This window comes from Rissa tridactyla, chromosome 6, assembly GCF_028500815.1.
Source record: "Rissa tridactyla isolate bRisTri1 chromosome 6, bRisTri1.patW.cur.20221130, whole genome shotgun sequence".
NCBI lineage: Eukaryota > Metazoa > Chordata > Aves > Charadriiformes > Laridae > Rissa > Rissa tridactyla.
In genome coordinates, this window is record NC_071471.1 from 57690322 (window position 1) to 57702496 (window position 12175).

The 12175-nt window shown below is 39.4% G+C and overlaps 1 protein-coding gene across 20 annotated transcripts in view; it reads right to left on the minus strand.

Moving 5' to 3' along the window:
- Window positions 1-12175, minus strand: part of LCOR (ligand dependent nuclear receptor corepressor) — an 82586-nt gene that overhangs the window by 53600 nt on the left and 16811 nt on the right. For 6 of the 20 annotated variants that reach the window (XM_054204891.1, XM_054204883.1, XM_054204884.1 and 3 more), the window contains exon 2: window positions 10035-10127. The exons of 9 other annotated variants lie outside the window; for them this stretch is intronic. The gene's annotated coding sequence lies outside the window, so the exon portion shown is untranslated. Of the gene's footprint in view, window positions 1-10034; window positions 10723-12175 lie in introns of those variants that run through there. 5 more of the 20 variants (XM_054204892.1, XM_054204886.1, XM_054204903.1 and 2 more) reach the window with 1 other exon arrangement.

A 12175-nucleotide genomic window follows, 5' to 3' on the forward strand; every position in this document is an offset into this window, starting at 1 on the left:
CAACAAACCAAGGGAAGGGGGAGAATAAAAAAAACAGCATACACAGGTATCAACTCTTCAACCCTAATCTGTGAGTCAACTCTTCAACCCTAATCTGTGAATACCAATTTGTAAACTAGATCTCAATAGACTAAATAAGTACTAGACAGGGCAGTAATTAAGTATAGTAGATACTGTAGACCAATTGCAACAGAAAAATAAGACAACTGATTCACCAGCATTTATTTAAAATAAATAATCAGCTTAATCCATAGCAATTTGCACTTTAAAAGGACAGTTTCAAAAAGATGGAAATTGAGTCAAATCAATTAAGGCAATAGTCATCTACATCTTTTGTTTAGATTTCTTAACTATTTAAGAACTTTTTACTAGAAACCCTCAAAAGAGTATCATGGGGAAAAAAAAATCTGACCTATTAAAAACAAATCAAAACAAAACCCCAATAAAATAAAATAAATAAAAAAACGCCAACCAAACCACAATGCGACTAGGAGTGAAAGCAAAAACAGGAGACAAGAGGTTGGAAGAGGGCAGGGGGATTCAGAGCAGAGAACATACAGAGGTTCAAGCAGAGAGACACAGACAGTTTTAAAGTAAGCAAAGAAAACCAAAGAGCCGCACATGCATATTACCTAAAAAAAATTCTATAAGAATATGGTAGTATATTAACAAACATTCAATAGAATGGCATATGATCATTCACAAAATCTATCAAGGTGATGTTATATAACATTTGTAAGTTAAAAGTCTTAAAATGCTATGGAGATTTTGATTATTTTTTGTTCATGAGAGTGACTCAAAGAATGTTTGCAGCAGTGTTTGATTCCAGAAAATCTTGGAATACTGAGAAAGTTCCAATTGGCTGGGAAAAAGAAAAAATCATTCCTTTGAAATATCAAAACATTAAACAGATAAGCACAGGGGTCTCGGCTTGGTAAAGGTTTTCAAAAACAAGGAACAGCTCAGAGGACTACTGAGCAATTAACAGCAAAACAGTGTCAATCAACATGGGCTTCTAAAAAATACCTTATTTATTTAGACTCTTACAAAACTAAAAATTTTACTAAGAACAGTAACAGGTTTGATACAGTATTTTTTGATTTATGTAACATTTTTGGGCTGGCACAACACATTTTGACTAAAACCAAACAGAAAAAAATAAAAAAGAAAAAAAAAGAAAAACCAAACACAAAAAAACCAACACCCAAACAACCAAAAACCAAAAATCAGCTAAATACATATAAAACAGATTAAAAATTGATTAATTGACTGCTCTTGAAATGCTGATGTCAATGGGAAACCACTGCTAGTGAGGTCCATCAGGTATTGGTTCTTGGCCCTATGCCATTTAACATTTTAGTCAGTGACTTGGAGGAAAGCAGTCACTAAATTTGCAGGAGATACAAAGACAGGAAGAACAGTAAATAACAAAAGGCCCAGGTCACAGGGGCTGCTTACCAAAGCAAATGCAATTAAACACTACTTCGAAAGGGGGGTGAAGGGGAATGGAGAAAGCCACAAAACACACATCTAGGAGCAGGAAAAACAGCTTCTCAAAGACATACGCAGACCCAGCAGCTGAAATTGGAAGCTGATCAAACTCAGCCAGACATGAGACACTTGTAATTTTACAAGGGTCCAACTGAAAACAAAAGACATGCACTGCAGGACCAGACTGGCGCTCTCCCTAGCCTAGAATTTGGGAGGTGTTATTTAGGAAAGCGTGGGCCGGCCACTAAGATCTATTCCCCTTGTACTCTCCCCAGCACTTACATTCATCATGTTAGGAGTCTCATTAACTAGTAGGAAGCAAGAGCCAGCACTCTCACATCAGGTTTTTATTGGATTTCTCATGCCTAGATTTTCTGATCAAGATTGGATATATTTATCCACAGCTATGGGATTTGAAGCAGGAATTAATTCAGAAAAAAATCCTACAGTCTATGCGTAACATGGGAATTCTGTCTCTTTCAGCATAGAAATCTATTAAACTTGAATGTTTCAGTCACAGGCATCTTAATAGAAAAGCAAGACCAAGCAACAAGGGAGGAGAAAAAAAGTCACAGGACAGTTATTAATATATACCAAGTCTCAGGACATGCATATAATTATAAGTTGTGAATATCCTTTTATTCACGCAACAAAATAAAAGAACCACCCATCCACCTATGACGAGAGATCTCGTTATCTGAACGGAGCACAATTAAGCACTCCAACTACAAGTTAAACTAACTTTGTCTTCGCATTGTGGGGAACAAAGAATGAAAAAGCCATGCACCTTCAGTAATTTTTCAAAGTTCATCCTTCCACATTCTTGTTAATGAAACTGTACTGTTCAGGGACTTACTGCAGACGTCCCTGCTCCAGAGACAACAGATGCTTTAGTAAATCCAAGAACTTTCTGGGGACCTTAAGTATCAATAACCTGGTTCTGTAAGAGCAACACAGACACATGCACACAGAAGAAAAGAACTAAGGATGTTAAGATAGGTACTGATTAAAAGAAGAGGTGTAACTAAGTCCTAGATAGCAATATGTAGCTCTTCTATAGCTTTTTTCACCAGAACACCTTGTGTTCCCTTGACAAAATATGTGGTATCACCTGCTGACGTCCCTAAACAGGTCCTTGGAGGTCAAGAGAAAAAGAATCCTTTGCCTTTAGGCTAATGCTTTATTCACTGTAGAACAGCATGTCCAATAGAGAAGTTTCATTCTAAGTAATCAAGAAGCCAACAAGGTACGTGTTAGGTCAAACAGCCATTTCACTGTTACAGTAACTTAACACAGCAACAAGCTGAGAAATCAAAAAAGGGACAAAAAAAAACCCCACTAAAGCAGCAGACAAGTACTGCTGAAAGAAGTGCTACTGACCATACATCCTGCAAGACTTCATTAAAATTCCACTACTGGACTGTAATTTTAATAAAGAAGAAGAAGCTGCAGGAGGCTATCTTCACTCTTCTCTCCAAGCATTCCCGTCAACCAAACAAGTCCTTTTCCTCCGAAAATCAAGTCTAAGCAGATTTTCTCTGACAGAATATCAAACTTGCAGCAAGGCATTTAAAAGTTAATGAGCTAAGTAGGACAGAAAACCAGCTACACATCTAAACTACATCACTGCAATGCACTTGCCTTCACAACAGAAAAGAGCCCTGCCAAATCCCCTAAAAGAGGGTAGATCTCTCCCCTCTACAGGGGAGAGCCAAGAGGCAAAGAAAGCAAGTTATCAGGCTGTTCTGCAGTGCGAGAAATGGTAACAGGTGTCCCCATCCTATGTTAGCACTCTGACAGATTATCTCACCGTTTACAATTGAAAAGTCACCCCCAAAAAAACCCAGAAGTGACAAGTTATAAAGCTTGTTGCCAGAGTACAGAGTATAGCAAGGCAAAAGGCATAATATGAACCATGTCCTGCGTCCCTCCCACAAGGAGTATTTTTGTGTGCGTGTGTGATCTGATACCAAGAAGAGAATTACAAGAAGGCATGCAACCTTCTTATCTCTAAACAAAAGCTTCAGCAGCAGAATTTGAGAAAAGCCAAGAACTCTCTGCCATGGCTGTCTCAACATCACCTCAAGATACCGCAATTGCTCTGGCAGACTGAGCCGTAATCTTCATGTGGATTTGCGGGGGTGGGAAGATCCTCCAATTTGTAGATACTGCATCGCTAATCTGGCTAGTTCAAGTCAGGGGTTGTCGGCTTTTGTTTTACATTTTAACTCAAGATCAGGAGGTTTATTGTACAACTATCTGGTTTTCTTCAGAGCCACTCACCACCAATGCAGGAACTGACTGGAATCCTCTCATGTAAATACTTGCATTTTATTACTTTAGAAAATATACCAGAAAACACAGACATCACTGAATGGCAAAGAATGACAGCAGAAGAGTTTCAATAACTACCAACTTCCCATGTATCCTTAAAAAGATAGTTTTTACGTAATGGTAGAATAAGATCTAAACCAGAAACAAAACAAAAACAAACCAACAAAACCCTAACAAACAAACTTTAAAACTAAAAATTGAAGTGGGAGTTGTCTTTCAGTATCTCAATTCAAAGACAGTGTTTCTTGTTTGTTCAGCCTTCAGGTCTGGAGTTCCAGCAGACAACCAGGTACAGCTTTCACTGAGGAGAAACTGTACCAACTAGCTAGAAAATTTATAAATAGATTAAAAGAGCCAAATAGCCCAAGAATGAAAGTGCTCAACAGCGCAAAACATCATGGACCAAAAGTTTATATATAGAGATCCAAACATTGCTCTAACTCAAGGCAATCTTTTCCATATCCAACAGTGTTGCATTACTTATTGCACCAAATTAAAAACCCTGAAACTTGTTTCCTGTTGGAGACAACCTGTTAATGCTTCACTGCCAAGCAAAGTTAAGATGACATTCATTAACTACCAGTCTTTATCCCCATACGCCACGTTCCCCCAGCACAAGTGTATGAATAGCCTTGCAGTAGACAGAATTGGTCTGCCTGGAAAAAAGCCTCCCACAGACCAGTCAGGATTTCCAGCAAGGTCAATTCACCGCTCCACTTTATTTCATGGCCACAGTAATGCTTGTGCCACACACCAGCCAGAGTCAGGTATGCTGTCAGGAACAACTTGCCACAAGTAGGTGCAGCAGATGCCCAAGTCAGTTTAAACAATGGAGGAACCCTCACTCTGCCCCAAAAGTTGTACACGTGGAAGCACAGGATACCAGTGATTTCTACCCCAGCCTCCAGAGATATGCATTGGCACGATGCAGAAGTGTATTAGAGGTGTGAGTCAAACTGGCTGAGGCATTAGCTATATTTCATGTTCCACAACAGTCCTATTTGAAGAGGACTTGCCTTCCCATAGCAATTCAGTCCTGCCCTACATCATTCTCTGTCTGCAACACACAGCCACCTACTGAAACTAGACTAGCTGAAACAATTCAGCTAAAAACCAGCCTAGAAACAGCAGACACATGCTGCTGAATCCACTTAAACAAGAACTGCCAGCACAAAAAGGATCTCCCAAACCACAGCTTTGATCTACAAACCCTTGGAGTGTGACTCAGTTTCACCTCCTTTATCACAGGAGGTCAGTTATATCATCAGTCATTACTGAATTAACTCAATACATCACTCTCTTCTTTGGATCTCAAGTTATAAACACCCCTTTTGCCATCTCTACAGAGATTTTCAAATCTACACAGGAGTCTGCAGAGGGGAATGAAAATGTGATTCTTCTTAGGAAACTAAACATATTTATGTCTCCCATCATTGAAAATCTGATGATTTCAACAAATAGCACAGACCTGTGAAAGTTTATTTAATGTTTCTTAGTTGAGAGGTGAATATACTGAGCTTACCTGTAAGGTAAAAACTGTCAAGAGTCTTTTTACTCTGTTATTTGTGATTGCAAAAGTTGTCTGATGTTAAATAAACCTCCACCATAAGCCATTACCTGATTGCCTCAATGAAGGGTATGCCTCCTGACTCCAACTAGCTAACAGCATCCTGAAAAATCTTACAATATACAAAGACGCACCACTTTATTATCAAGTTAAGCGATTATTTAACTAAAACACCCGTGAACTCTGACTAAGAAGCTAACAGAAGAAAAGAAGAATCTAAATCATGGAAAGAAAGCTGAATCATGACTACAGTGAACATGAAGCACACCTGATGTTTTAAGAAGGCTTCACAGAAGCTCTGGAAAAGTATCCTTAGCATTTTCAGATGGACTGTTCAGTTCTGTCTCAACAGAAGGGACGATCTAGTTGAAATCAGTGGGTAATACAGGCAGATAAACAGAGAAATGAAAGGGCAACTGAAAGCAGGGCAGAAGGCAAAAGTTATGCACCATAAATAAGAAACCTCAAAACAAAGAGCAGCACATGGAAGAAGTATCTTAGCACTGAAAGACACAAGCATAGAATTCACACTAGCTACAGAGCGGATTATAGTGACTAATTGTCATCACTGAAGGCACATTTGAAAGTATACCTCAAGTGAGGCTTTTGTGAGCCTACAACACAAGATGCGAAGGGAGCACAGCTAAGCCTAACAGTCCCCTCCAGCTTTATGGTAGTTTGCACGACACATGATAACTCCTGCATACAGCATGGAAGATACAGCTGTATTACTATTGTTACTCTCATGCCACCATAACTAAATACTAGCAGAAATACTCCTACCTATCCTTCATTCATACCTTGGGTTATGCCTATGCACTAAAAAAGCTGCAAGCCCTGATACTCCTCTGGAAACAGAGAAGCATAACCACAGCTGCTGACAACTTTGTAACAAAAGATTATAGTAGTGAAACAATTTGGTGCTGAAATAAGTTGTGGGAACTGAAATCACCAGATGCGATGGAGCATTACTCAGTATAGATTAGGAGCAGTGAACCTTCTTTAAAAAACTACACATAGATGCAAGAGACTTGCAGCAAACAGCTACAAGATAGCCTGACCTTTGGGGTTTAGTGGAAATTTTCCTAAAGAGCATGTGATTGATAAATCTCTCTCTCTCACTTCAGATGCCATGTAATGTTTGCCATCATTCCATGTAGCAACTCTTTGAATCTTACCAACCTTTTTGCTTCAGATACACATCATCAATTTCATAAGCTATGCCTGCAGATGTGCTTCACAGAAGCACCCAGTTTCTTTAGGGTATTTTGTGACCAACCACAAGCTGGGGTTACCCTGAGCGTTTCTTTTTTCTTCTTGACACCAACATGGGATGGAAGAAAGGCTGCTTAACATAAGCACTTCTATTCGCACTCTTCCCTTTTCACTGGCAATACAAACAACTATACAGGTCCATACAGAACACAATGAAAAAAATAATCGGTTTTGCTTGCATTATTTCTAGAGAGGAACAATTTCTTGGCCCAGTCCAGTTATGTCAGCAGGAACAAGTGGTAGGACCAGGGACAGCTTAGACAGCAACGCTGCTGAAATCAAGATCTGTTTGACTTCCTTGTTCGCTCTCTCAGACTGCCTGTCCCTTATTCCGTTTTGAGACAGACATCTGGTACTGGATCAGAGCTGAAGATCATATTCAGAACAAAAACCTTGGAATTTGGTCAATGCAAAAGTAACATGATACAGAATAAATCTTTTATGATGGCCATTCAGGATTTCAAAGTTATGCCCAAGTATCTTTTCTGGGTAGCTACAGAGAATTTGGCGTGTACAGGTATATTTATCAGTTTACATTGCAATTAACTGAGTTATATATACAGTAATTCCAGCTTTTATCATCTTTAAGTCTTCCTCAAGCCAAGCAGTTCTGTGCAGCTTTTTGACACTGCCTAGTCTTCTCCATCTCATTTACTCCAGACCTTCTAGAATTCCTGGAGCACAACATGTTATTGGCCTTTCATAATTAAGGAAGTCAAACATTTAATTCACTGTACTTTGGTTGAGGCCACCCTATTATCTCACAACTTTTCTTTCCAGTCTAGTTGAAGATCTTTGCTTGAAAGCAGCATGTGTCATCTGCACTTGAGAGAAGACAGCAGTCCCACACTTTCTGCACACCAAGTTTCTCAGCGTCACTGAATTACTGCAGAATCTGAGAATACGCTTACAGTTAATCAAATTACGGATTTTTAGTCAAGAACATCGAACAGTTAAAGACAAACATCTAGAGATCAGCCTTCCAGAACAGCCAGCCTGGCTCCAATTTTAAAGTTGGTATCTCAATAAAAAGGCCTTAGCAGACCTGTAACTGCCTCAGGTCTGTTCAAAGAATGAAGTTTCCATTTAGGATGCTCAGCAGATCTAAAAACAATTATTTGGTGCTAAGTGAAGAAATACTGGAAGAACACTCAGCCTCCTAAGAAACTGCCTACTCACCATTATGAGTTCAAAATGAGTTAAATTTTCCAGGTAATCTAGACACAAAGCATCTCAAGCTTGGCATTCCACACTATGTTGTATTGATAAATTCATTCAAGACTGAAATATCTGTAACAATCTCTATATGAGGAAACAACAGAAACACTTCGCAGTTTTGAATGCTGCTTTGCTAGAAAAGCTTCAGCTTTTAAGATGAGGGTCACTGTCCACTTATATTCAAAGCAGCTCTTTTTGTAACTTCTGAACAGTCCTCTCAGAGCACAATCTCAGAAATGGATTTCCTAATCCATGGCTAGGAACTGCCAGCAGTACAGCCAGATAAACAGTGAAGGAATTTGATATAAACTGCACTTCTGCCAGCAGTACAGGCAGATAAACAGTGAAGGAATGTGATACAAACTGCACTTCTGCAGGCTACATGCTAATTATCTGATCCTAAGGGATTAAAGAGTAGCACTAACAGATACCCAAAGTTACAAAACAGGCTGATGTGTATGACACTTTGTAAATATCTTCCCTTATGGTCACTTTTCCCAATAGAATTCTTCATACATAGTTTCTCTACAAGACTCTAAAGAGTATCACGCACATGCAACGAACAAAGTATGGCATAAAGAGGGAACAACAAATTGCCCAAGACAGTGTGTGCAAGTAGCATCAATAATAATTTCATGTAAGTGCCTTGTTCCCCACTACTGTCAATTTTATACCTTAAATCCTCTGAAGGTTATTTCACATATAGTCAATTTTTTTAAAAAGTCTTCTTTGACACCAGAAACACTTCCAGGCTCAAGGAATATTACACTTGTAGAACACACTGTGCTTCAGTAGACTTGATAAGATAAACAGTAGTACTCACTGAGTTTCAAATTCCCTTGAAAAGCTTGTAAGCAACCATAACAAATTTGCTTTTCTATAAAACCACAGGAACAATACCAGAAGCAGTGAGTGAAGGAATCAGCCACTAAACCAAAATGCAGCAGGATACTAGAACAAGTGTTGCAAAACACTGCGCTTTCCTAGCAGTAGTTCTTCTGAGAACATCTGTCCAAGCAGCTAAGCCAAGTAAGAACCGCAGTCTTACCTACATTTATTACCCATGTACAAAGCTGGACAGCACAAACGAAAATCCAAGCAGAGAAACTATAACCAATTACTTTAAAATGTTAGCCAAAAAGATCGGCACCAGTTTCAACAAGAGACATTTAAAATGCATGAAGAGAAGGCTCCTTTCATTAACAAGGGGAAAAGAATGGAAGCGCACTGGAAAACTAAGGCTGCAGAGGAACCTGCAAAATCTACAGCTACACAATGTACATTGCATTCAGCATCAAATTCACTTCAGTAATTTAAATAGTTGCTTATAGTAGTGTTTCAATAAGTAATTCAATTAAATATAATAGTAGTTGAATACGTGAGATACTCCAAGAAGCAGCCGAGTCAAAAATACATTTTTAAAAATAGCACATTAGTTTAATGCTGACTTCTTTATCTTTGAACTGCTAATTACAGCCAGACAATTGCTTACATAACAGAAAACATGCAACATCTCATTTTGCAATAACTAAACAATCACAAAACACATTTGAAAGGAAGCTGCATTATCAAATCTGTAAAAATAGTTTAGCACAAGGTTTACTCTTCCAGAAAACTGGTTCCTTACGAGTACCAGAATAATGTGACCTGCAGTGCCGGGATTCAAAAAACTTCAGTGTGCGATTTTATTTTTTTGTTAACACTTATCTATAGAAATACTTGCATCAAATATTTGATTATTTCAAGTATTTAAAAATCTCTCCTAGGGCCTGTATTCATGCATTCAGAAGTCTGAAGTGGTCTTTCATAAATATCTCAAATACAATCTAAAGATTTTATATGTTCTTGGATTAACCTACAGTTAATCTTATTAGACAAAGAGCCAAGATTTTCAAGAATGAGTGCTAAAACTATAACACTAAATAAGTCTGGCTCATTTAAAAAGCAACCCTGAAATTCTTCCTACTCCTGCACCCGTTTTAAAGTCACCAATAAGCACTAGTCAGACTGCAGAAAAACTGTTTCTACCAGCAGGCTTCTGAATATGCATAATGCCAATAAAGCTAATTACATTTCAAAAAATAATAATCTATGTGCAATTAAGATACTGGCAACATTTTAATGCAAAAAATTGTTTAAATATACTAACATCCTAGTCTTGGGATATCCAGTCAAGCTACGCAAAGAGATGGGTTTGTCCCTTGCATACCCCCAAATGTGGAAGTAGGATCAGAAACTGGATCTGGAAGAAAGGGTAAACAGCATGTTAGTTAAATTCACAGAGGATACTACGTTTGGAGATGTTGCAAACATTAGTGAAGACAAATACATAAATGACCTAGAGAGAAAATAAAATTAGTTTGGAAACAAAAAAAGTCTCATGAAAAATAACTTCAAACACTCAGTGTAGAGGAAACACGGGGATAGGGGAAGAAAAATTAAAATGAAAGAAACCTAGAAGAGGCAACGGTGGACAGTCAGCTGAATATTTGCATTGAAAAACAGTTTGGAGTTGCACAGGCATCAAACAGAGCAGGGAAATTAAAGTTCTTTCTACAGTCTTTAAGCCAGTAACAATAGCCATCTCCTTGCACAATTGCCAGGGACTGAAAAATTCCCCTTCACTCCCAGCAAGTGGAAAGCTCGTCTCAACGGCAAATCAAGTTCTGCAGGAGGTAGGGTTTAATTTTTTTTAAGCAAAGTTAACATACGGTTAGCATAAGCCTACGCAGCAGGTTCTTCCAGTACTTCTGCTGCTCGTGGCTTTGTACAGAACAGGAGGAAGCTAACAAAATGAATCCATTTTTACAGGTGCAACTCAACCTCATATTGTTCAGATTTATTCATGTGGTCCCTGAGGGGAAAAGAAAAAAAAAAAAAAAAAAAAGAAAAACACACCACCACAAAACAGCTAGTTCAACTACTAAAAAGAAAAAAACAAAGAATAAAACCCCTTTATTTCTGCCTTAGTTACTTTTCTGAGAATGACATCCACTCATCCATCACGGTAGATGTCTGCACTATCCAGCTTTAAGGGCAAAGGCAACAGGAGGAAAGAACAGCCCCTACCTTTAGCAGGGCCACAACAGAATCCCCACCCCCAGCAGCCACATCAATACAAATACTGAAGTTTAAGTAACTAGCATACATCTTCAAGGATTGTCAAGCCTTTGTTTGTCAGAAAGACTTCCAGGCACAAACTAAGCACTATTTATTCTGTTTCATCCCCAAATTAACAGAAAAGGCTAATTTTGCAGGATTTATTACTCTCTGTAACAAGGCTTCAGTGAGGTGACTGTGCTGCTCTATGCTCAGGGCAATCCACAGATCAAAAAGGAAACAAAAAACACCAAAAAACCTTTTAAAGGAAGCCGTCTTTCTGCCTGTTGCGTTGCTAAATCTTAGGACAAGCTCCAGAATGGAGGCTTGTGCTTCAGTTTATGCATATCATCATCACATGAAAACAGGAGACTGAAGGTTTTCCCTCCTCTTGACAACTGCTAAGCTATGTGATTTCTGAAATAAGTCATCCTATGAACATCTACAGCTTCTGCTTGTGGTGTGATGGCAAGAACAAAGAAACAGTTCCTACCGTCTGCCTCATCTTTGATAGGCACTAGTTAGTCCTGCATATTTCAATGGAGATTCAAACGACAGATTCCCAGGCATCCCTCAAGCCAAAGGCAGGTGAAACAGGGTTGTGATCAGCGGCACAGAGTCCAGTTGGAGGCCTGTGACGAGTGGTGTCCCTCAGGGGTCAATACTTGGACCAATTTTGTTCAATATATTCATTAATGACCTAGATGAGGGGACAGAGTGTATCCTCAGCAAGTTTGCTGATGATACCAAGCTGGGAGGGGTGGCCGACACTCCAGAGGGCCGTGCTGCCATCCAGCGTGACCTGGACAGGCTGGAGAGCTGGGCAGAGAAGAACCTAATGAGGTTCAACAAAAGCAAGTGTAGGGTCCTGCACCTGGGAAGGAAGAATGCCAAACACCAGTATAGGTTAGGGGCGGACATGCTGGGAAGCAGCTCTGAGGAGAAGGACCTGGGGGTCCTGGTAGACAGCAAATTATCCATGAGCCAGCAGTGTGCCCTTGTCGCCAAGAAGGCCAATGGCATCCTGGGCTGCATAGGGAAGACTGTGGCCAGTAGGTCGAGGGAGGTCATTCTCCCCCTCTACTCTGCACTGGTGAGGCCACAACTGGAGTACTGTGTCCAGTTTTGGGCTCCCCAGTTCAAGAGGGACAGGGAACTACTGGAGCGAGTCCACCGTAGGGCAACCAAGAT